This window comes from Lithobates pipiens, unplaced genomic scaffold (assembly GCF_037356315.1).
Source record: "Lithobates pipiens isolate NorthernLeopardFrog02 unplaced genomic scaffold, aLitPip1_a1.2 Scaffold_8, whole genome shotgun sequence".
NCBI classification, from domain to species: domain Eukaryota; kingdom Metazoa; phylum Chordata; class Amphibia; order Anura; family Ranidae; genus Lithobates; species Lithobates pipiens.
In genome coordinates, this window is record NW_027507903.1 from 389,140,759 (window position 1) to 389,167,929 (window position 27,171).

The 27,171-nt window shown below is 44.6% G+C and overlaps 1 protein-coding gene across 1 annotated transcript in view; it reads left to right on the top strand.

Annotated features, from left to right (window-relative positions):
• Positions 1–27,171, top strand: part of JADE2 (jade family PHD finger 2) — an 855,152-nt gene that overhangs the window by 101,279 nt on the left and 726,702 nt on the right. The gene's annotated exons all lie outside the window — the stretch shown is intronic.

Genomic DNA, 27,171 nt, shown 5'->3' on the forward strand with positions numbered 1-27,171 from the left:
CTCCTCTCTGTCAATCCCTCCACTGTCTCAAAATACCAACCTAATCATTCTCTTCGTTCTTCTCAAGACCTCCTGCTCTCTAGCTCTCTCATCACCTCCTCCCATACTTGTCTCCAGGACTTTTCCAGAGCCGCTCTAAGCCTATGGAACTCCTTACCCCAATCTGTCCGTCTATCTCATACTCTATTAGGTTTTAGACGATCCCCGAAAACCCTCCTCTTCAGAGAAGCCTATCCTACCCACACCTAACAACTTTATTTTCATTTTGTCCATCTGATCATCCCCTACATCTACACCCCTTTGTTCCACTTGACCCTCCCTTCTAGATTTTAAGCTCTAACGAGCAGGGCCCTCTGATCCCCTCCTGTATTGAATCGTATTGCAATTGTATTGTCTTCCCCAATGTTTTAAAGTGCTGCGCAAACTGTTGGCGCTATATAAATCCTGTATAATAATAATTGTGCATCTTGAAACAGCCACACCACATGTTTTCAGAGAGTCCTGTATTTCACCTGAAGTTATTTGTTGGCTTTTCTTTGCATCCCAAACAATTTTCCTGGCAGTTGTGGCTGAAATGTTAGTTGGTCTACCTGACCGTTGTTTGGTTTCAACAGAACCCCTGATTTTCCACTTCTTTTTAATTTTATATCGTTATTTGATTTTACACAATTACAAATCGAGCATGTTTCACATATAGTTCACGTTAAAAAAGGGGACATTACAAAGAGGGACACCTAAGCTCCCCCAGCCCATTTGACTGTAATAGTTAATATCATTCTTCCCCTTTTACACTAGTATTCTTCTGGTCTCTCATACCACACTTCCATACATCCTCTTCCCCCATCACTCAACCCTTCATTCATCCCGCAGCAGAAAATCTTTTATTCCTCCACATTACTATTTCTCGTACCACATCTTCCAAATCTTATCAAATTTCTTAAAGTTACCTTGTTTGATATATCACATCCTTTTCTTAAGAATCGTCACTGCCATACTCTGTTCCCATTCCCTACTAGCTGGGGGAGAGGTGCACTGCCACCTATGAGCAATACGTTTCCTGGCCTGGAGGGGGCATCTCAAAATTGCCACCTGGGTATCGTTAGGTCTACCCTCTCCCTCAATCCATCTAGGGCTGAAACAACTAATCGATTATGAAATTAATCTATTATTTTCATAATCGATTAATCGGCCAGTAACATAATGGGGTTAAAAAAAACTAAAATGAGCCCTTTATAGTACAAAAAGAGCAAATAATCACTGCTGTAAATATTTCTTTCACTGTTCTACAGTAAAAAAATGAACTCCTTACAGTAGTGATTATCTGCTTTTTTTTTTTTTTTTTGTACTATAAAGGGTCATTTTAGTTTTTTTAACCCCATTATGTTACTAAATGTCTTAGATCTGCTTCACATCTATGTGTTTATTGGTGCTTTTTGCAGAAAGGCACTACAGTTCATTTACATGGTTTCCTATGGGACACGTTTACATCAGAAAGTGTCAGGGAATTTTAACGCAAAATGGTGCTTTATTGGTTCAATATACTTCAATGAAGAAGCTGCAGAAAAGCATGTAATGTGTTTTTGCAGCAATTTGAGTTTTTTAATCTGCCCCAAAAATGCAAATTGCAGTAAAATCATGTGTGCAAAAATCAAAACGCACAGCAAAAAGCACGGCAGAAACAGATCAAAAGCAAACTGCATAGGTGTGTACTGAGCCTTGTGTTGACCACACCGATCAATTTTTCAGATGAGAATATTCAGACGAAAAATCTTTGTACATTCGCTGAATGAAAGAATTTTGTTTGAAATTTTCACAATGTAATTTCTGAACGAAAACCACAAACACTGTTGAAAATTCCTTTGACTAAGAAGTTTTCTATCATTTCCAAATTGTCCCCTCACTGTGGTTGAAAATGGACGTCAATTTGACCCACTTTTTTTTTTAAAGGTTATCAACCGATTAATCGATTAATCGAAACAATAATCGGCCAACTAATCGATTATGAAAATAATCGTTAGTTGCAGCCCTAAATCCATCCCAGGACGCAAAGCATGGGGTCCATACTGATACATAGTTACATAGTTAGTCAGGTCGAAAAAACACACATGTCCATCAAGTTCAACCACAAAAAAAATAATAATAATAATAATTACGTATTTTAAACACCTGTGAAATGGAGTCCACCACCCCCCTCCAATATCGAAATGGTTTCTGACATCTCCAAAACATATGTGTAAGATCCCCTCCTGTTCTACCGCATCTTGGACAAGTATCGTCCGATCTCCGACCGAACCTGAACAATTTTTGTGGGGCATAGTAAACTCTATATAGCAAGAAAAGATGAGACATCTTCTGGGAAGGGGAGAGTGATACCCATGGGGCAAGTTCGAGAATCCTTTCCCATTGTGGTTCTGATATAGTACCCACATCTTCCCATTTCTTCCTATGGGGCCTTATTTGCAAACCTTCCCGGCTCCCCTTATGTAGACTTAAGTATATTTTAGAGATCAGGCCCTTCCATATCTTAGCCTTAATGATGTTCTGTAGTACCGGTATAGAACTCCATTCTATTACCCTCCCTTTGAACTGTTCTGTGAGAGCATGTCTCACCTGTAAATACCTAAAGAAGGATTTCTTAGTAAGTGCAAATTGGTCTCTTAAATCCTGAAAAGATCTCAACTTTCCCTCATAATAGAGCTGCAAAATAAACTTTAAACCACGTCTTTCCCATTCTCTGACTGGGCCCAATTTCTGTACCTCACCCAACTTGCTATTTTCCCACAAAGGGGAATATTCTCAAAATCTTCTATAACCCAAGATTTTTTTGCCACTTCCCAAACTCTTACCATTAAGTCTAGAGTAGGGAACCCCCTCAATAAGGACCCTGCCTCCAGAGCTTCAATCTGGGACTTATGAATCATATTACCGAAAAGAGTCCTCCTCCCAGTCTCTTCACTCTCGATTTCACAACCTCCCAAATGTTGCAGTTGAGCCTCCAAAAAATAACAAAAAAAATGTGGGAGGGCTACCCCTCCCTCATTATTTGGGAGTTGCAGTATACTAAAACTAATACGCGAATGGCCCCCTTTCCAGATTAGTTCCCTCAGTATAGTATCTATCTTGTGGAACCACTTTTTATAAATGCATATGGTAGAATTATGAATAATATACACCTGTGGTGGCAAAAAGATCATTTTTATTAGATTGCAACGACATGCAGCTGATAATGGGAGTTTTTTCCAAATTTTAATTTTGGCTTTAAATTTGTTTAACAATGGGACTAGGTTATTTATAATAAATTGTTTGAGGTCTCTAGAAATGTTAATACCGAGATACTTTATTTGATTCACTATTTGTACCTGTTCTGCTTCTTGGGGAAGGGAGAGATCTAATGTATCTATGGACATCAAGGTGGACTTCTCCCAATTTATCCTCAGACCTGAGATATGTCCAAAAGAGTTCATTTTGCACATAGTCTCCCTAAGTGAGTTCTGAGTATCGCTAAGCAATAAAAGGAGATCGTCCGCAAATACTATTACTTTCTCTTCTTCCACTCCTCGTTTGAATCCTTTTATCTCTGAAGTAGATCTAAAAGTTAAGGCCAAAGGCTCGATAGTGAGGGCGAAGAAGAGGGGGGACAATGGGCACCCGTCTCGTCCCCCTCAGTAATCGAAACCTGGCAGAATATACATTATTTACTTTTACCCTCGCCCCCTGGAGACCCATACAGCAACTTGACCCAATTAATACATTTCGGTCCAATCTGGAATTCTGCCAGAATTCTCCAGAGAAACTTCCACTCAAGGGCATCAAAGGCCTTGGCGGCGTATAAGGAGAAAACGGCCCTGTGACCGACCTCATCTGAAGGAGTTTGAAGATTTAAAAATAATCGTCTTGTGTTAATACTAGTAGACCTACCAGGTATGAAACCCGATTGGTCAGGATGCACCAATTTCTGTATAACTCTATTTAATCTTGCCGCCAGGACCTTTGATAACCCCTTAATGTCCGAATTAAGTAAAGAAATAGGTCTATATGAGGCGGGGCTAAGCAGATCGTTATTTTCTTTGGGGATCACTATTATAGTGGATTCTGTCATGGACAGGAGGAGCTCTCCCTTTTCCACCGAAAAGTCCCGCCATTTCTCGAACCACACACCGTAACTCTTCCAGAGTGACCAGGCTATCAACATCAGCCCTGTCCTCCTCGGAGAGACTGGGGACCGACAAATTTAGAAAAATGTATCAATTTCTTCATTGTCCCCCTGATTGGACCTATAAAGATCCTCGTAGTATTCTCTAAATATATCCACTATCTCTGGCGTATATGTAGATGTCCTAATCTCGTTAATCCTTATCATCTGTATAACTCATGATGGGGAGTTAGTTCTAACCAGGCGCGCCAACATTCTACCAACACTTTCCCCTTCCCCAAAGGCTATTTGCTTTTGGAAAATTTGTTTGTTCTCGGTTTTGCCTAAAAGTATTAGCTGATAGTTCTGTTACATAGTAAGGTTGAATAAAGACACCAGTCCATCCAGTTCAACCTGAGTGAGTGTCTACAATTGTCCCTATCCCTGTACATTGCACACTCACATTGGTCCCTACCCTCAAGGAGCCCACAATCCAAGGTCCCTATTCATATACTAGGGCCAATTTTGGACAGAAGCCAATTAACCTACCTGCATGTCTTTGGAGTGTGGGAGGAAACCGGAGTACCCGGTGGAAACCCACGCAGGCACAGGGAGAACATGCAAACTCCAGGCAGGTAGTGTCGTGGTTGGGATTCGAACCAGCGACCCTTTTTACTGCTAGGCGAGAGTGCTAACCACTACATCACTGTGCCGCCCTTGTTTCTCTGTCCATTCCTTAAAATTCTCGGATGACGGGTCATTTATATATTTTTCTTCTGAGAATACTACTTTGCCGGCTGCCAGTTCTTCCCCTTCCTTAGAATGTTTTTTTAATTTTGAAATTTTCTGGATCAGCAGTCCCCAAAGAAAGGCCTTGATTGTATCCCACACTACCCCCGGGGGTGCCGACCCAGCATTCAAATCTATACATTCTTTTAAGACCGTCAGCGCATTTTGGGGATCTCCCATAAATTCCAGCCAGGCAGGGCTAATTCTCCACTCCCGGTAACGGCTTATTACCCCCACATCCAATGAAGCCAACAATGGTAAATGATCTGAAACTTCCACTTCTTGATTAGAGTTTGAACACTGCTTATTGGCATTCTCAGTTCCTTGGATATCTTTTTATATCCCTTTCCTGTTTTATACAGTTCAACTAAATTTTACCGCAAATCTTTTGACAATTCTTTTACTTTCCCTATGACTCATAATCCAGAAACGTCAGTCCAGCACTGGATGAAAGAAGCAAGGGTATGTCAGGAGTCCAGAAACTTATTGACCTTTTATACACACACACTAATTACAAGCAAACAGATAACAGGTTGGTTGGTTACCTTTTTAATAGCCATTCAAACCCATTTGTGTCAACTTGTGTGCATGTTATCAGGCCAAAATCTCCAGGATATGTAAACTTTTTGATCAGGGTCATTTGGGTAGTTTCTGTTGTGATTATGATTCAAAAAGAATAAGCACAGTTGATTAACAATAAATGGCTTCAGCCAAACACTAACCATGAGTGAAAAAAAGATTTTTTGATATCATTCATATTCTCTGAGAAATGGTCAAGAAATCATGAATTCTGCCAAGGTATGTAAACTTATGAGCACAAATGTACTTTCTGAGATAGGAGAGAGAAAAAAACATTTTAACTTCAAGCCCCTCTATCTCAAATTTTAAAGCAGAGCTCCACCAAAAAGGGAAAGCTCTGCTTGTTTGCCTCCTATTCCCCCTCCCCAGCCACATTTGACACCTTTCGGAAGGGGGAGCAACCTGGTTTTGACAGGTAACCGCTCCCACTTCCAGCTGATGTCGCCGCAGCAAAGTCACCCAGAAGTTTGGCCCCCCTCCCCTTCCTTTCACTGCCGGGCTATTCACAAAGTGCTTTGTGCACAAGCAGTAGGGTTTAACTGCCAGTTTCCCTTACAAGAGATGGCGGTGGCAGCACCCGAGAGCCGATTGAAAAATTTGCTGGGCTGAAGACACCAGTAGATTCATGGACTGGTAAGTGTCCTAATATTAAAAGTCAGCAGCTATAGTATTTATAGCTGCTGACTTTTTATTTTTTCTGAGGTAGCCTGGAGCTCCTCTTTAAATTTTTTTTAGTTTTTATTGCTGTCCTTGTCCCTATTGAGGATGTTTTCACTTACGTCTTGTCAGAACAAATCTCTTCTAAAGGGACACAGAAAAAAAAATATTTTATGGGTGACGGGTTGAAATTTCTGACAGTGTTTTTATTTCTGTCTGAGTCTTTGTCCTGGTGTCCCGGTGATGTCCTCACCCCCTATTTCTTTTTTTAAAGGTGTCGCAGGTACAGCGAGTGTAGGGAATATCTCCCCTCTGTTGTAAACAGAAATAAACATCTGGCATACACATTGACTCCTCCTCACTCTATCCAAAACTGGGCTTGGGTTCCTAGGCTACACCGTAGCAGTGGTCAGGCTGCTGGAGCGGGATACATACAAGGGATTTACAATGTAATACTGACATACAATCACACACATAGGTTGGACTTGATGGACTTTGTGTCTTTTTTTGACCTCACGTACTATGTAACATGATCCATTGTGTGAACCGGTGCCATCCTCTGGTGGGTGGTGCTGTGATGAGCACCTCTGACATCATCGTCCCAGTTTGACAGCTGGGTTGGGGTTGAGGTTGCAGGCTTGATCAGTCGCCTTTCTTTATCGTACATCATGGGACACAGAGCACCATAGTAATTACTATTTGGGTATATCGGCACCTTCAGGTGATGGACTCTGGTATACCCAAAACAGGAAGTTCACGCTCTATATAACCCCTCCTCCTACTAGGAGTACCTCAATTTTTTCACCAGTGTTTAAGGTGTTCACGAGTGAAGATGTACTCTGAAGAGCTCCAAAGCTGGAGGGAACCTGCTGTATTTAAATGGCCTCCATAGACCGGATGCAACCAAAGTGCCACTGCAGCCAAGGTGGATGGTACCCAGGCCTTGTATCGAAGCATGAGGTTGTGCCTGTAATGCCTCTCTTTGCAGGGCTTGGACCCTGGGACCCAGGACTTTTTGGTCATGCCTACATTACCTAAAATTTTTCCTGGAGGGGTGCTAATACAGGTCCAAGGGAGTGGAACTCCTACAAAGTGACCTGGTCCTTGACGGTTTGTTAATTCAGTCCGGATGAGTTATTCAGAGTGATTCTTCTTCAAACAGAAGGAAGAAATAGAAAGTTTTGCAGTAAGGATTTGTACAAGGAAAGTAGAAGCAATAGTCTGTACAAGAGTTGTTCAAAAGGAAACAGATTGAAGTACAAGCAGTGTATTTAGTCTTTCTTTGCAAGGCCATGGCCACTGAATAACTACATCTAACATGCAATACTATGGGCATCTCATGTCACCCTTTTTCCCAAGTTCAAGTAACACCCCACAATAAAAGCAACAAAACCGCGAAATTGACTGTTCTTTGCATATATATATATATATATATGTATATGTGTGTGTGTATATAATCTACATTATCTCACAAAAGTGAGTATACCCCTTACATTGTTGTAAATATTTTATTATAGCTTTTCATGTAACACTGAATAAGTGACACTTTTCTACAATGTAAAATAGTGAGTGTACAGCTTGCATAACAGTGTTAATTTGCTGTCCCCTCAGAATTACTCAACACCCAGCCATTAATGTCTAAACAGCTGGCAACAAAAGTGAGAACATCCCTAAGTGAAAACTCCAAATTGGGCCCAATTGGCCATTTTCCCTCTCCAATGTCATATGACTCGTTAGTGTTACAAGGTCTCAAGTGTGAATGGGGAGCAGATGTGTTAAATTTTTGGTTTTATAGCTCTCATACTGGTCACTGCAAGTCCAACATGGCACCTCATGGCAAAGAACTCGCTGAGGATCTGAAAAAAAAAAATTGTTCCTCTACATAAAGATGGCCTAGGCTATAAGGAGATTGCCAAGACCCTGAAACTGAGCTACAGCACGGTGGCCAAGACCATGTAGCAGTTTAACAGGACAGGTTCTACTCAGAACAGGCCTCACCATGGTTGACCAAAAAAGTTGAGTGAACGTGCTTAGCGTCATATCCAGAGGTTGTCTTTGGGAAATAGACATATGAGTGCTGCCAGCATTGCTGCAGAGGTTGAAGGGGTGGGGGGTTAACCTGTGAGTGCTCAGACCATACAGCGCAGATTGCTTCAAATTGATCTGCATGGCTTTTATCCCAGAAGGAAGCCTCTTCTAAAGCAGATGCACAATAAAGACCGCCGTTTTTTGAAGACAAGCAGACTAAGGACATGGATTACTAGAACCATGTCCTGTTGTCTGATGAGACCAAGATAAACGTATTCGGTTCATATAGTGTCAAGTCTGTGTGGCAGCAACCAGGTGTGTCCTGCCTACAGTCAAGCATGGTGGTGGGAGTGTCATGTTCTGGGGCTGCATGGGTGCTGCTGGCACTGGGGAGCTACAGTTTATTGAAAGAACCATGCATGTCAACATGTACTGTGACATAATGAAGCAGAGCATGATCCTCTCCCATTGGAGACTGGGCTGCAGGGCAGTATTCCAACATAAAGACCCCAAACACACCTCCAAAATGACCACTGCCTTGCTAAAGAAGCTGAGGGTAAAGGCGATGGACTGTCTAAGCATGTCTCCAGACCTAAACCCTATTGAGCATCTGTGGGGGATCCTCAAACGGAAGGTGGAAGAACACAAGGTCTCTAACATCCACCAGCTCCATGATGTTGTCGCGGAGAAGTGGAAGAAGACTCCAGTGGCAACCCGTGAAGCTCTGGTAAACTCCATGCCCACGAGGGTTAAGGCAGCGCTGGAAAATGAGGTGGCCACACAAAATATTGACACTTTGGGCCCAATTTGGACATTTTCACTTAGGGATGAACTCACTTTTGTTTCCAGCAGTTTAGACATTGGCTGTGTATTGCGTTATTTTGAGGGGACAGCAGATGCTATACAAGCTGTGCACTCACTAGTTTACGTAGTAGTAAAGTTTAATTTCTTTAGCGTTGTCACATGAAAAGGTATAATAAAATATTTACAAAAATGTTAGGGGTGTACTCACTTTTGTGAGATGCGATGTGTATATGTATGTATGTATATATATATATATATATATATATATATATATATATATGTATATATATATATATATATATATATGTATATGTGTGTGTGTGTGTGTGTGTGTGTGTGTGTGTGTGTGTGTGTGTGTGTGTATATACACACAGTGCCTTGCGAAAGTATTCGGTCCCCTTGAACTTTTCAACCTTTTGCCACATTTCAGGCTTCAAACATAAAGATATAAAATTTTAATTTTTTGTGAAGAATTACCAAAAAGTGGGACACAATTGTGAAGTGGAACAAAATCTATTGGATATTTTAAACTTTTTTAGCAAATAAAAAACTGAAAAGTGGTGCGTGTAAAATTATTCGGCCCCTTTACTTTACTTTCAGTGCAGCAAACTCACTCCAGAAGTTCAGCGAGGATCTCTGAATGATCCAATGTTGTCCTAAATGACTGATGGTGATAAATAGAATCCACCTGTGTGTAATCAAGTCTCTGTATAAATGCACCTGCTCTGTGATAGTCTCAGGGTTCTGTTGAAAGCGCAGAGAGCATCATGAAGACCAAGGAACACACCAGGCAGGTCCATAATACTGTTGTGGAGAAGTTTAAAGCCGGATTTGGATACAAAAAGATTTCCCAAGCTGTAAATATCCCAAGGAGCACTGTGCAAGCAATCATTTTGAAATGGAAGGAGTATCAGACCACTGCAAATCTACCAAGACCTGGCCGTCCCTCTAAACTTTCAGCTCAGACAAGGAGAAGACTGATCAGAGATGCAGCCAAGAGGCCCATGATCACTCTGGATGAACTGCAGAGAACTACAGCTGAGGTGGGAGAGTCTGTCCATAGGACAACAATCAGTCGTACACTGCACAAATCTGGCCTTTATGGAAGAGTGGCAAGAAGAAAGCCATTTCTCAAAGATATCCTTAAAAAGTCTCGTCTAAAGTTTGCCACAAGCCACCTAGGAGACACACCAAACATGTGGAAGAAGGTGCTCTGGTCAGATGAAACCAAAATCTAACTTTTTGCCCACAATGCAAAACGATATGTTTGGCGTAAAAGCAACACAGCTCATCACCCTCAACACACCATCCCCACTGTCAAACATGGTGGTGGCAGCATCATGGTTTGGGCCTGCTTTTCTTCAGGAAGATGGATGCAGCCAAATACAGGATCATTCTGGATGAAAACCTGTTGGAGTCTGCAAAAGACCTGAAACTGGGACGGAGATTTATCTTCCAACAAGACAATGATCCCAAACATACAGCAAAATCTACAAAGGAATGGTTCACAAATAAACGTATACAGGTGTTAGAATGTCAAAGTCCAGACCTGAATCCAATCGAGAATCTGTGGAAAGAGCTGAAAACTGCTGTTCATAAACGCTCTCCATCCAACCTCACTGAGCTCGAGCTGTTTTGCAAGGAAGAATGGGCAAGAATTTCAGTCTCTGGATGTGCAAAACTGATAGAGACATACCCCAAGCGACTTGCAGCTGTAATCGCAGCAAAAGGTGGCTCTACAAAGTATTAATGCAAGGGGGCCAAATAATTTTGCACGCCCCACTTTTCATTTTTTTATTAGTAAAAGTTTCAAAAATCCAATAGATTTCGTTCCACTTCACAATTGTGTCCCACTTGTTGGTGATTCTTCACAAAAAAAAAATTTTTATTTCTATGTTTGAAGCCTGAAATGTGGCAAAAGGTTGAAAAGTTCAAGGGGGCCGAATACTTTCGCAAGGCACTGTGTGTGTGTGTGTGTGTGTGTATATATATATATGTGTGTGTGTGTGTGTGTGTGTGTGTGTGTGTGTGTGTGTGTATATATATATATATATATATATATATATATATATATATATAATATAATATTACACAGAGTTCAGGCAGTGTAAACTGCCTGGTTCATTTCATCAATTGCCTTCGCCTTGGCCAAACATTTCTAGAGACTCTCTGTTGATTCATGGTTCCTTACTGTAGGCGAAAGTCATTTAATTCAGAAGATGCAAGCAGGCCACCTAGTGGTCATTTTTTTTCCAGATTGAATGAGTAGGACCACGGCATGGATCAGTTTGCCATATCGTTACAAATGCTCCTGATTCACACTGTTCATCTGGATCCTCCCACTGTGACTGTTCCGGTACAACCTGCTGCTGCTCCAGTCTCTGTTCAGGCACACACCTCGGACATTACCTCTGCCGCTTCTCCAGCGATTTGGGGGGTGATCCAGATCAATGCAGAGGGTTTCTCAACCAGGTTGGGATATACTTTGAGATGCAGTCCCAGGCATTCCCCACAGACATAAGCAAAGAAGCTTCATTATTTCTTTGCATTCTGATAGAGCCTTAGCCTATGCAAACCCTCTATGGAAGATTTGAGACCCATTGTCCTAAATTACCCTGAGTTTATGGCTTCCTTTAAAAGGGTATTTAATGTTACCGCACACTCCACTGCCAATTACACCATTGAATTCCGTACTCGGGCAGCAGAGGCCACTTTGAACAATCAGCCCTCGTGGCTGCTTTTTCTCACGGTCTCTCGGATAAGATCAGAGATGAGATAGCAGCCCGAGACATACCTACAGATCTGGAGAGGTTGATCAGGTTTGCCGTTCTCATTAACTCCAGCCTCCAAGAAAGACCTTCCTTTAAGGAGCACTTGCGGACACCTCCTGTACATTTGTATCCAAGCTTAGCTGTCCCACCCTTGCCTCCCTCACCTCCCATTGCTCCTTCTTCCGAGTCCCCCAGTAAAACTCATGCAGTTAGGCTTCACACATCTGTCTGCAGAGGAGCGGGCTTTTAGGAGGAGGGAGAGATTGTGCCTTTATTGTGGCCAGGCAGGTCCCCTTTTGAAATCTTGCCTTTCTGTCCAGGAAACGCTTGCACCTGAGGCCCTGTAGGGGACAGACCTTAAGTGACGTTATGTCCCCAGTTATCCTGAAGGATAAGCCTCTAGTTCCAGTTACCCTTTCTTGGTCTGATTCGTCCATTGATGCACAGTCTCTAATCGACTCTGGGGCTGCAGGCCTGTTCATAGATCATGCACTTGTCATGTCTAAGCACTCTATTCTGATGCAGCTTCGTGTTACTACACTTGACATTAAAACTATTTATGGGTGACCTCTACAGCCTGCCCATGTGACTCGTGAGACTGCTCCATTGACCATGGCCGTAGGGGCTCTTCACCATGAGATAATCCAATTTCAAGTCATTTCCTCACATCATTACCTGGTGGTTATTGGTTAGAAGCACACCCCCTCTTTTGATTGGCTTCATGCTGAGGTTCTTTCCTGGTCGCCACAATGAAGTAAAACATGTATTCAGTGGCTAAGGTCTTATGCACCTCTCCTCTTTGTCAGAGGAGTACTGCAAATTTAGCAAGGCCTTTGGTCAAGGTCCAGTCGGTGGTTTGCCTCCACACCTGTGGTACGATTGCGCAATTGACCTTCAACCTGATGCCATGCCCCCTCATGGCTGGGTTTACCCTTTATTTGTCTTGGAGGATAAAACCATAGAGGACCATGCTGCTGACGCACTTTCTCGAGGGTTCATTCACAAATCCTCATCTCCTGCTGGTGCTAGCTTCTTTGTGAAAAAGAAGTGGTGAACTGAGGCCTTAAATCAATTTATAGGGGTTTAAATCGCATCACAATTAAGAATGCATATCCAATTTTGTTGATTATGGATTTATTTGACCGTTTTAAGGGAGCAGAACATTGACCATTTTTTAAGGGACAGGACATTATGAATACCTCGTAATGTTGTTTCGTCCTTACAACTAGGGTCGACTGATATGGGTTTTTCTCTGGCCGAAGCCGATGCCGATATTTAGAAATCACGGCGGCCGATGGCCGATATATGATGCCGATTTTTTTTTTTTTTTTGGGCCGATATGTTAGGCCGATTTTTTTATTTTTTTTTCCCCCTTTTTTCCCCCCCCCTTCATCTCATAAAATCTGAGGCTGCGTACACACGGGCGGACTGTCTGCCTAACTTAGTCCGCCGAAACACATTTCAGCGGACAGTCCGCTCGTGTGTGGGCTTCAGCTGACTTTTTCAGGGGACAGTCTGGCGGACTAAGTCTTTCGGAATTTCCGTAAGATTGTCCGTCCAAACTTGGTTTGAGCGGACAGTCCGCCCGTGTGTGTGCGCCAGTCCGCTGTACTTTCGAAATGAGCGGACTTTTCCCGCCCGGAGAAAAGTCCGCTCATTTCGAGCGGGTATCCAGGTAGGCGGGGCACACGACGGAGACGTCGCGGGCCCCGCCGCCTGGTATGGACTTAAAGGGGAACCCCAACGCCGAAAAAAATCGGCGTGGGGGTGCCCCCTAAGTCTACAACAGACCCTTGTCCGAGCACGCTACCCGGCCGGCCAGAAAAGGGGGGCGAGCGAGCGCCCCCCCCTCCTGAGCCGTACCAGGCCGCGTGCCCTCAACATGGGGGGTGCCTTGGGGAAGGGGGGGCCGCGCGGCCCCCCCACCCCAAAGCACCTTGTCCCCATGTTGATGAGGACAAGGGCCTCTTCCCGACAACCCTGGCCGTTGGTTGTCGGGGTCTGCGGGCGGGGGGCTTATCGGAATCCGGGAGCCCCCTTTAATAAGGGGGCCCCCTGGATACCGGCCCCCCACCTTATGTGAATGAGTATGGGGTACAATGTACCCCTACCCATTCACCTGTGAAAAAAAGTAAAAAAAAACACAACACAGGGTTAAAATATTTATTGCACAGCTCCGGGGGTCTTCCGTCTTCGGGGGTCTTCTCGCCGGACTCCTCCGCTATCTTCTTGTAGCTCTTTTGCTAGCGGAGGAGACCGGCTCTCTTCCTCCCCGCCGCCGGCCTCTTCTCCCGACTTCGGGGGTCTTGTCCCCCTCTTCGGTTCTTCTGCCGGGCCACCGCGCCTTCTTATAGCTCTTTTACAGGCGGTGGCCCGGTCTTCTGTCGCCGCTGCCTTCCGTTCTTCTTCTTCTTCTTCTCCAGGAGATGTTGCCTCGACGATCTCTCCGGCCGGAATGCCAGGGCCGCGCTGCGCGGCCACTTATATAGTGACAATGGGGCGGTGTCACATGGTATATGTCACATGGGTTGATGTCACATGGGGACTATGACATCGTAAGGGGGCGGGGTCACCATGTGACACCAACCCATGTGACATATATAGTGACAATGGAGCGGTGTCACATGGTATAAGTGGCCGCGCAGCGCGGCTCTGGCATTCCGGCCGGAGAGATCGTCGAGGCAACATCTCCTGAAGAAGAAGAAGAAGAAGAAGAACGGAAGGCAGCGGCGACAGAAGACCGGGCCACCGCCTGTAAAAGAGCTATAAGAAGGCGCGGTGGCCCGGCAGAAGAACCGAAGAGGGGGACAAGACCCCCGAAGTCGGGAGAAGAGGCCGGCGGCGGGGAGGAAGAAAGCCGGACTCCTCCGCTAGCAAAAGAGCTACAAGAAGATAGCGGAGGAGTCCGGCGAGAAGACCCCCGAAGACGGAAGACCCCCGGAGCTGTGCAATAAAATATTTTAACCCTGTGTTGTGTTTTTTTTTGTACTTTTTTTCACAGGTGAATGGGTAGGTGTACATTGTACCCCATACTCATTCACATAGGGTGGGGGGCCGGTATCCGGGGGCCCCCTTATTAAAGGGGGCTCCCGGATTCCGATAAGCCCCCCTCCCGCAGACCCCGACAACCAACGGCCAGGGTTGTCGGGAAGAGGCCCTTGTCCTCATCAACATGGAGACAAGGTGCTTTGGGGTGGGGGGGCCGCGCGGCCCCCCCTTTTCCAAGGCACCCCCCATGTTGAGGGCACGTGGCCTGGTATGGCTCAGGAGGGGGGGCGCTCGCTCGCCCCCCTTTCCTGGCCGGCCGGGTAGCGTGCTCGGACAAGGGTCTGTTGTGGACTTTGGGGGGACCCCCACGCCGATTTTTTTCGTCGTTGGGGTTCCCCTTTAAGTCCATTCCAGGCGGCGGGGCCAGCGACGTCTCCTTCGCGGGCCCCGCCTACCTGGAGATGCGCTCGAAATGAGCGGACTTTCCTCCGCATGTGTGGGCGAGTCCGTTCATTTCAAAAGTAGAGCGGATTGTATGGCGGACTTAGTCCGCCGTATTAGTCCGCTCAAAAAGTGCCGTGTGTGGGCAAGTCCGTTCATTCAAAAGTTTGGACGGACTGTCTGTCGGATTGTCTGACGAACTTAGTTGGGCAGACAATCCGCCCGTGTGTACGCGGCCTAAGTTGGACACCTTTCACACTGGGGCGTTTTTCAGGCGATTTTGGGCTAAAAATAGTGCCTGTAAATTGCCTTCAAAATGGCTCCCCTGCAGTCTGTGTGAAAGCCTGAGTGCTTTCACACTGAGGCGATGCGCTGGCAGGACGTTAAAAAAAAAAAAAAAATATCCTGCAAGCAGCATCTTTGGAGCGGTATAAACCGCTCCTCCACCCCTCCTGCCCATTGAAATGAATGGGCACCACTGCTGAAGCACATGCAATGCAATTTTGCAGCAGCTCTTCACTGCCCCGCTAGCAGCCATATAGCGGGGCTAAAATGACGCTAAATCGCTGCTAAAACTAGCAGCGTTTTACCGTCAACACCTGCCTGCTCCAATGTGAAAGCAGCCTTAATAAGTGATGCAGAAAATTTCTTACACATTTATTAAACAAAACAAACCTCCAATCAGTTCACTTGCATGTATAATTTAGATAAAAAAAAAAACCCCAAAAAAACTATATATTAAATACACAAAATCAGGTACTCAAAACTTTTGGATGAAAAAAAAAAAGGGCCAACTTTACTGTTTTGTTTTTATTTTTTATTAATCTGTGTATTTTTTCCAAAATAATTGCATTTGAAAGACCTCTGCGCAAATACCGCGTCACATAAAATATTGCAACAACCGCTATTTTATTCCCTAGGGTCTCTACTAAAAAAATATAAAATTTTTGGGGGTTCTGAGTGATTTTCTAGCAGAAAATACAGGATTTTTACTTGTAAGCAACAAGTGTCAGAAAAGATTTAGTCTTTAAATGGTTAAACTGAGAACTTCTACACAGGGAGTTCAGTCCATTGAAGAAGAAACATTTGTATCTCTTTGATCTTTTCTTGGCAGCCAGCCCAGAGAGGAGGAAAGTCCTTCACTGATGTCTTCAGGGAACTTACATTGACTTCTTTTACAGAAGTCTTTTGCAAGTCGCGCTGAACATGTAATCGGCTTTTTTATCAACACAATCGGCCAATGCTGATTAATTAAAAAATGCCAAATATCGACCGATATATTGGTCGACCTCTATTTACAACGCTCCTGCAGTTCTTCAGGAATTCATCAACCATGTCGTCCAAGATATGTTGCAGCAATGTGTGGTGGTTTATCTTGACGATATTCTCATATTCTAAATCCCTAAAGAGCCACCACACAGATGTCTCTAGTGTGCTACAGAGGCTGAGAGATAAGCTGTATTGTAAGTTGGAAAAGTGCGAGTTCCATCATGCACAGGTTAAATTTCTGGGTTATGTTATTTCTACTGCCAGTTTTTCGATGGACCCAGAATCTGCAGTTCTACAGTGGCCTCAGCCCATACGTCTGCTTCCGCTACAGTGTTTTTTTTTTAGTTTGCCAGGTATTATTAAAAATTAATTTGTAATATCTCTTCTCTGGTCAAGTTCCTGACTGATATGACCAGAAAGGATGGTAACCCACAGAATTGGTATCCAGATTCCATTAAAGCATTTGAGTCCCTCAAAGGCTGCCTTTGTTTCAGCTCCTGTGCTGACACATTCTGATCCCACGTTACCCTTCATTCTTGAGGTTAATGCATCTGAGACTGGAGTAGAGGCCCTTCTGTCTCAACGTCCTACCTCTGAGAGCTCTATGAATCTTTGCGGCTACTTTTCTAAGAATGTGTCTCCTGCAGAATGAAATTCCGAGATTGGCGACAGAGAATTGTTAGCTACCATTTTAACTCTTAAAGAATGGAGGCATCCTCTCAAAGGTACCACTGTGCCAGTCCTCATTTTGACTGACCATAAGAATCTCACATTCTTGTCTGAGGCAAAACTCTTAGGTGAAGTGACGTGAAGGGCTCTTTTTCAGTCAAGTTTCAATTACTTAGTCTCATTCTTACCTGGTACTAAGAATGTAAGCGCTGATGCATTGTCGCAACAGTTTTCCTTCGCTTCCAAGATGGAGTCGATTCCTGCTCCTGTAATACCTCCCGATCATAATCTGGCCACTGTTTGTACTAGTCTCACTTCACCTGTGGATGGCAGAATTCTTGCCGCTCAGATCCATTCTCCTCCCGAGAAACCTTGTGACTGCTGCTTTGTCCCTGAGAATCTCCACACTACTTTGCTTCTAGACTTGCCATTGGCCCAAAATTGACCCTGGTATATGAATGGGGACCTTGGATCGTGGGCTCCTTGAGGGTGGGGACCGATGTGAGTGTGCAATGTACAGGGATATGGACAATTGTGGGCACTCAGGTTGAACTGGATGGACTGGTGTCTTTATTCAACCTTACTAACTATGTAACTATGTGTGCTCAGAGTGAGACACCACAACACCTTCCAGTGGGCCTCCTACAACCCATACCCAATGGAGAGAGGCCTTGGACCCACCTGCCTATGGATTTTATTGTGGAGTTACCCAGCTCCCAGGGAAACACAGTTATGGTGGATGAACGGTTCTTGAAAATGAAACAAAGTTGCCCACATCCAAAGAACTGGCATCCATTTTTGCTCGGGAGATCTTTCAATTACTTGGGCTACCCAAGGTATTCCAGGTCTCCTTATTAAAACCTGTGGTGTGCAACCGTTTCACCACCAGTATGAGATACAATCGATCATTGACTCCTGTAGGATTGGTGGGCGCATACAGTACCTGGTTCATTGAAAGTGTACGGTCCAGGGGAATGCTCTTGAGTCTCATCCTCAGACATACATGCTCCTGTCGTCCTTCGTGCTTTCCATAGACATTTTCCCCTCACCTGGTGGCCTTCTGAGGGGGAAGAGTCGTTGAGAAGGGGGTACTGTCAGGGCTAGGCTCAGCCCTCCCTTCTCAGTGTTTAGGTTGCTCAGCTGATGGTTAATTGCCAGCACTCACTGTTCCACATTGGCTCGCCTTGTTATCATTTCCTGCCTGTCAGCCAGCCCCTTCTGGCTATTTAAACTGCCTGGTTCATTTCTTCCGTACCAGGGGTCAGGGTGTTTATTCTTACATTTTCACTGTACAAAAAAACAAATGGGGATGCCGGACCCATTCTAGAGCCCAAAGATCTAAACCAGTTCCTGAAGATTCGCTCTTTTCGCATGTAATCATTTTGATCTCCATCCTACAAGGGGGATAGATTCTAGCATCAATCAACATCAATAATGCGTGACTGAATGTTACCTATTTTCCCCGCTCACCAGAAGTATCTGCGTTTCGAAGTAGAAAAACATAATTTTCAGTTTGTGGCCTTGCCTTTCGGTCTAGCTACTGCACCTTGGGTGTTTACAAAACTTCTGGCCCTTACTCTGGCCAAATTAAGGACTCAAGGTACAAAACTATAATAGCATATGTGGACGACCAGCTCTTAACAGATCGGTCGGTAGTCTGCTTGAATCAAAGTGTAGTAACCACAACTACCTGGAATACCTAGATTGGGTCATCAAACTAGAGAAATCTTCTTTAAAGCCAGTAAGAAGATTAGAGTACTTACGTCTGGTCATAGATACAGCCCAAAAGAAGGTGTTTTTACCCCAGACAAAGATTAGCACCATAAAGGATTTGGTCCAAGGGGTCAGGGAAAAGAAAGGTCCTTCCATTCTCCTTTGTATGAGGTTATTGGGGAAGATGGTGGCTTCATTCGATGCAGTTCCCTATGCACAGTTTAATTCGAGACTGCTGCAAAACAGTATCCTATCGGCCTGGAACAAAAATATTCAGGCACTAGATTTTCCAATGCGTTTGTCGCCAAAAGTGTGCCAGAGCCTCAGTTGGTGAAGCATATCCGAGAATCTGCAGAAGGGGAAATCCTTACTGGTTACCTGGAAGGTGCTAACAGATGCTAGCCTTTCAGGTTGGGGAGCAGTCCTGGAAGAAGCATCTGTCAAAGGGAAATGGTCCAGAACCAAAAAGACCTTGCCCATCAACATTCTAGAGATTTGGGCAGCACCCCTAGCCCTAAAGGCCTGGACATTCAGGTTGCAGAATTCTCCTGTCAGGATTCAATCCAACAATGCCACAGCAATGACTTATATCAATCACCAAGGGGCCAACAGAAGTCAGGCAGCACAGGCAGAGGTAAACCATATCCTAACCTGGGCAGAAGAACATATGCTGTGCATTTCAGCAATCTTCATTTTAGGGGTATAGAACTGGCAGGCGGACTACTTAAATAGCCAGCAGTTCCCGGGGGAATGGTCCCTACACCCCGACATCTTCCTGGCTATATGCCAATGATGGAGGATCCCGGATATAGATCTGTTTGCGTCCAGGCTCAACAACAAAGTCAACAACTTTGTGTCAAGAACAAGGGATTCACTTGCATGCGAAACAGATGCTGTTACCTCAAATTCTTTGCAGGATCAAGCGGTAAAGAAAATTGGCATGGCCCAGAATATCTTGGTATGCAGAAATATGGTGGTAGGAAACCCATGGACCCTACCACCACGTCCAGATCTGATATTGCAGGGACCAGTGTTCCATTCCACTTTACAAATGCTAAATTTAACGGTTTGGCTATTGAAACCCACATTTTAAGGAATCGTGGGCTTTCAGGCTTAGTGATACCTACATTTATTGATTGAATGAAGCCAGCTTCCAGAGTCATTTATTATAGAGTCTGGAAGGCATATGTTTCTTGGTGTGAATCCAGGGGTTGGCATCCTAGGAAGTATGTCATAGGTAGAATTCTTGCCTTTCTACAAATGGGGCTAGAGATGAAGCTGACCTTGATTACTATCAAGGGCCAGGTCTCTGCCTTATCAGTGTTGTTTCAATATCCACTGGCTTTGCATTCTTTGATCCAAAGCTTTATACAGGGGGTAACGCGGCTTAATCCTCCAGTTAAAGCACCCCTGAACCCTTGGGACTTGAATTTAGTTCTGTCTGCATTACAGAAACAGCCTTTTGAGCCGATATGACATGTTCCTTTGGTCCTTTTGACAAGGAAACTAGTTTTTCTGGTAACCATTTCTTCTGCAAGAAGGGTATCAGAGCTGGCGGCTCTTTCTTGTAAAGAGCCATATTTAATCGCTCACAAGGATACAGTGGTATTGCGTCCTCATGCTAGCTTTCTGCCAAAGGTGGTTTCATGTTTTCACCTAAACCAGGATATTGTTTTACTTTCATTTTGCCAGAACCCTGTTCTAAGGAAGAAAAGTCACTACACTCTTTTTGAATGTAGTGAAAGCGGTCAAGATCTATTTGAAGGTTGCTGATCAGATTCGGAAAACAGATGTTTTGTTCGTGTTGCCAGAAGGTCCTAGGAAAGGACAGGCAGCATCGAAATCTACTATTGCCAAATGGATTCCGCAGGTAATTATTCAAGCTTGTGGCTTGAAGAGGAAGGTTCCACCTTTTCAGGTCAAAGCACACTCCACCAGGGCTGTTAGTGCTTTGTGGGAAGTGTGTCACCAAGCCCCCATGGCTCAAATCTGCAAGGCCACCACCTAGTCTTCAGTCCATACATTCACCAGATTCTATCAGGTGGATGTAAGAAGGCATGAGGATGTTGCCTTTGGGCGCAGTGTGCTGCAGGCTGCAGTATAGGTCCTCAGGTCTGATTGCACCCTACTCTTGTTGCGTCCCCTCCCCTCAGGTGGCATTGCTCTGTGACATCCCAGACAGTAATTACTGTGGCTCTGTGTCCTGTGATGTACGATAAAGAAAATAGGATTTTTAAAGCAGCTTACCTGTAAAATCCTTTTCTTGGAGTACATCACGGGACACAGAGGGTCCCTCCCCTCTTTCTGGTTATATGTGTATTGCTTTGCTACAAAACTGAGGTACTCCCCATAAGGGAAGGGGCTATATGGGGAGTTGAACTTCCTGTTGAGGGTGTGCCAGTGTCCATCACCTAAAGGTGCCATATCACCCATACAGTAATATGGCTCTGTGTCCCGTGATGTGCTCCAAGAAAAGGATTTTACAGGTAAAGCCGCGTACACACGGGCGGACTGTATGGCCAACTTAGTCCGTCAGACAATCCGGCGGACAGTCCGTCCTACTTTCGAATGAACGGACTTGACCACACACGATGAACAAACAGTCCGTTGAAAGCTTGCGCGATGACGTGTACAGCACGTACGACGGGACTAGAAATAGGACGTCCAATACACAGCAATGCAACCTTCCGCCGTGTAAATCCTTTCTGAGCATGCGCCATACTTAGTCCGTCCAACTAGCCTACTCACGAGCGGACTGTCCGCTGAAACCAAAGTTGGACGGACAATATTACGGAAATTCCGAAATACTTAGTCCGCCAGACTGCACGCTGAAAAAGTCAGCTGAAGCCCACACACGAGCGGACTGTCCGCTGAAATGTGTTTCGGCAGACTAAGTTGGACAGACAGTCCGCCCGTGTGTACGCGGCTTAAGCTGTTATAAAAATCCTATTTTTTCAACATCTGCTTTCATAGTTAAAACTTTTGTGAATCTTTGTAGAACCTGGTTATATTCAACAGATACTGTTAAATATGGCATGCTTAAAAAGTTTCCAATCGCCTTGTTAACATGAGCGTAAGCCAAAACGACACATAGTTCAGATGGTAAGCAGTGTCTTTTTAAACTTGTACTGACTGTTTACTCAGTTATGTTTTATGTAGCCTTTTTTCTGCTTTTGCTTCTTGGAAACTAGGATGTTAATCAAAGAGAAATGAGTGCCCAGACTTTCCAGAGAAATTGCAGTTTCAGAAGTTTAAGTACTTTTATTGTAGTAGCACTGTTTAGCCTGCAGAAATAAATCACAAGTATTAAGTATTTCCTAGTCAGCTGGTTACACCCTTGTTGACACGTCTTCTTAAAAATTCACACTGTAGTCTAAAATGGACATGTAGTCAATGCTTTTCATTGAAATATGGTGTTAGATTACAGCCTTGTTCATTCCTAGATGAATCACAAATATTGGATTGATTTTTTTTTTCCATTGATTGTGTTGTACAATATTATGCAATAGGGACCTTCTGTAGATAAATACTTATGACCTAGTTTGGCCAGATATAACCGTTAGTTTTTTTTTCTCTTTTTTTTTTCTGTTGAAAGACTTGAGGTTAAAGATAAATGAGGTTGGCAATAATACACATGCATGACTGTTTGTGAAAATAACAGATTCTGAATAGAAATTGGAAAACAATAATTGCATGGTTCAAGCATATTTCTACATTCAAGTATTACTCTGTCTGTGGGGTACAAACAAATTGGGGATCCTCTGGGGCCTGCACGTATATGTAAAGTGTGTAAACCCTAACGATGAGCTTCTTTTTTTCTTCCTGTTGATATTTTCAATATACTATTGAAAGCAATTTATTTTGCCTGTTAGATAAATGCAAACAAAATACCCATTTACCATGTCAGGAATTGAGAGCAGTCCTGTATCTTCAGTACACTTCATTTGTTATCTCAGAAAGTGTGTATTTAAAAACTTGCTGAGCTAGGAATTGATATCTTCCACCGTACAGTTACACACACATTCAGTTAGGTGCTAGGCTAGTGATTACCAGACACTGGAAGACATATTTTGCTTCCAACCCCTCAGAAGTGTTCAAGCTGATTACAACCAATTACTTGTATGAAAATTACTGGCTTTGAGATGTGATATACGTAGTTTGGGAAAAGATTTGGCAACCATGGTCCATGTGGATGGCTAAGCACAAGTAAACTGGTATTTATAATGTAACTACAGTGCCTTGCGAAAGTATTCGGCCCCCTTGAACTTTTCAACCTTTTGCCACATTTCAGGCTTCAAACATAAAGATATAAAATTTTAATTTTTTGTGAAGAATTACCAACAAGTGGGACACAATTGTGAAGTGGAACAAAATCTATTGGATATTTTAAACTTTTTTAGCAAATAAAAAACTGAAAAGTAGTGCGTGCAAAATTATTTGGCCTCTTTACTTTCAGTGCAGCAAACTCACTCCAGAAGTTCAGCAAGGATCTCTGAATGATCCAATGTTGTCCTAAATGACTGATGGTGATAAATAGAATCCACCTGTGTGTAATCAAGTCTCTGTATAAATGCACCTGCTCTGTGATGGTCTCAGGCATCTGTTGAAAGCACAGAAAGCATCATGAAGACCAAGGAACACACCAGGCAGGTCCATAATACTGTTGTGGAGAAGTTTAAAGCCAGATTTGGATACAAAAAAGATTTCCCAAGCTTTAAACATCCCAAGGAGCACTGTGCAAGCAATCATTTTGAAATGGAAGGAGTATCAGACCCTTGCAAATCTACCAAGACCTGGCAGTCCCTCTAAACTTTCAGCTCAGACAAGGAGAAGACTGATCAGAGATGCAGCCAAGAGGCCCATGATCACTCTGGATAAACTGCAGAGAACTACAGCTGAGGTGGGAGAGTCTGTCCATAGGACAACAATCAGTCGTACACTGCACAAATCTGGTCTTTATGGAAGAGTGGCAAGAAGAAAGCCATTTCTCAAAGATAGCCATAAAAAGTCTCGTCTAAAGTTTGCCACAAGCCACATGGGAGACACACCAAACATGTGGAAGAAGGTGCTCTGGTCAGATGAAACCAAAATCAAACTTTTTGCCCACAATGCAAAACGATATGTTTGGCGTAAAAGCAACACAGCTCATCACCCTCAACACACCATCCCCACTGTCAAACATGGTGGTGGCAGCATCATGGTTTGGGCCTGCTTTTCTTCAGCAGGGACAGGGAAGATGGTTAAAATTGAGGGGAAGATGGATGCAGCCAAATACAGGACCATTCTGGATGAAAACCTGTTGGAGTCTGCAAAAGACCTGAAACTGGGACTGAGATTTATCTTCCAACAAGACAATGATCCCAAACATACAGCAAAATCTACAAAGGAATGGTTCACAAATAAACGTATCCAGATGTTAGAATGGCCAAGTCAAAGTCCAGACCTGAATCCAATCGAGAATCTGTGGAAAGAGCTGAAAACTGCTGTTCACAAACGCTCTCCATCCAACCTCACTGAGCTCGAGCTGTTTTGCAAGGAAGAATGGGCAAGAATTTCAGTCTCTCGATGTGCAGAACTGATAGACATACCCCAAGCGACTTGCATCTGTAATCGCAGCAAAAGGTAGCTCTACAAAGTATTAACGCAAGGGGGCCGAATAATTTTGCACGCCCCACTTTTCATTTTTTTTATTAGTTAAAAAAGTTTCAAAAATCCAATAGATTTCGTTCCACTTCACAATTGTGTTTATATCTTTGTTTGAAGCCTGAAATGTGGCAAAAGGTTGAAAAGTTTAAGGGGGCCGAATACTTTCGCAAGGCACTGTATGTAATGTTAACCAATCCCTGTGTGCTACTAACTGACTTTATTTTCCCCTCTCTATTATTGCTGTTTTTTGTGTCAACCAATTGGTAGATAATATTTGCAAAACTAATAAAAATCCATTGGAAAGTCATTTCAAAGCTAATCATCCTGTAAAACTGCATGTTCTTTCGTACTGTGCAAATGGGGGCAAAATCAAATGTTGTTCATTCATTTAAAATAGAGTGCTTTTGGAAAAAAAACACATTCGAGTATTTTCTGTTATCAGCTCCATCTAGTGGCCATAATGTAGTAATTTCCTAATTCATGTTATTCTGTATACTATAATGACTGTTTTGTCCGCTAGGACCATGCTATAAGAGACTATTATGCCGGCCACAACTTCTGAGGGCAAATTGCACCCCCTCAGTTGGTGATTTGGCAGGATGGGTTGGTGCCTTGTAGCTCTGTGATCACTGAGCAAGGACCGCATAACATATACTTGAACTAAAATATGTAATGTCTGTGGTTCTATCAACACTTTATGGACCAATTAGGCGGCACTGATAGGCTGCACTGGTGGGCACTGATGGGCTGCACTGGTGGGCACTGATGGGCTGCACTGATGGGCTGCATTGGTGGGCACTGATGGGCTGCATTGGTGGGCACTGATGGGCTGCATTGGTGGGCACTGATGGGCTGCATTGGTGGGCACTGATGGGCTGCATTGGTGGGCACTGATAGGCTACACTGGTGGGCACTGATAGGCATAGTTAAGGCGGCACTAATAGGCACAGATAAGGCGGCACCGATGGGCACAGATAAGGCGGCACTGATGGGCAAAGATGGGCACAGATAAAATGGCACGGATGGGTGGCACGGATGGGCACTGATAGGTACCACTGATAGATGGGACTGATGGGCACTGATAGGTGGCACTGCTGGGCACTGATGGGCGGCACTGCTGGGCACTGGTAGATGACACTGATGGGCACGGATATGTGGCACTGGGGTGCAGCACCTTTGAGGCAGATTGTGGGCACTGCTGGGTGGCACTGTGGGCACTGCTGGGTGGCACTGACGGGGGGCACTTACTTTTAATACATGTGGCACTGCAGGGGGCAGGTGGGCACTGGCAGGGGGCAGGTGGGCACTAGCAGGGCTGGCCGTGATCGGGACTGATGTCCCGATCACGGCCGCCGGTGATCGGCTGTTTTTTTTTCTCCTCGCACTGACAGCGCGAGGAGGAATAATAGCCGATTACCGGCTCCGTTATATCACATGATCAGCTGTCATTGGCTGACAGCTGATCGCGTGATAAGGGGTCGGGATCGACTCCTTGCACGGATCGGTGATCAGGCGAGTCTCATGGACTCGCCGATCACAGAGCGCGCCGCGCGTGCCCCTCAGGGGGCGCGCAGGCCGCTCGTGCATGGGACGACGTCAATAGACGTAGTCCCGGAAAAGGAGATCCGCGCTGTAGCCGTCATTTGGCTATAGCGCGGATCTCAAGTGGTTAAACATGGGGCGCAGCCACCTGTCAGTTAAACCCTTATACCAGGCATGTCCAAATTCAGGCCCGGGGTTCTGGCTTTGAAAGGCCCGTCTGGTAATTTGGACATGTAAATCTTTTGTGGCCCCCAATGAATCCCCGAGCGCCGGGGGCCACAAAAGAGATACACGCTGCCTGCCTTGGAGGGGACAGTGAGAGGAGGCGGGACGAGTGCCGTACATACATGTGAATTTTCTGTTTGCACGGCAGCCTCTGTAATAGGAAGTCCCATCTCCTGCGCCGCCATTGGATGACTGTTCTGTTCATCATAGGAGGCAGGACTTTGTATTAAAGAGGCTATCAACAAAACAGATTCTCCTGTATGTAATCTGTTGGCGCTCGTCCCGCCCCCTCCCTGTCCCATCCAAGGTTGCAGATGGTCATCAATCAGTCTGTACTAATGGCAATGGTGAGTCTGCATTCATGGCAATGGGGGTGCTCCATTCCTGGCAATGGTAAGGCATGGCAATGGTGGGTCTGCATTCATGGCAGCGGTGGGTCTGCATTCATGGCAGCGGTGGGTCTGCATTCATGGCAGCGGTGGGTCTGCATTCATGGCAACGGTGAGGCTACATTCATGGCAATGGTGGGCTGCAGATGGGCACTAGTTAGGCTGCATTCATGGACACTGAGTCTGCATTCATGGCAATGGGGATGCTGCATTCCTGGCATTAGTAAGGCATGGCAATGGTGGGTCTGCATTCATGGCAACGGTGGGTCTGCATTCATGGCAATGGTGGGTCTGCATTCATGGGCCCATCAAAATGGTGGGTCTGTATTCATGACAGCGGTGGGTCTGCATTTATGGCCCCACCATAATGGTGGGTCTGCATTCATGGCAGCGGTGGGTCTGCATTCATGGCAGCGGTGGGTCTGCATTCATGGCAGCGGTGGGTCTGCATTCATGGCAGTGGTGGGTCTGCATTTATGGCCCGCCACAATGGTGGGTCAGTGGTGTTCCCTCATAAATACTTTGTGAA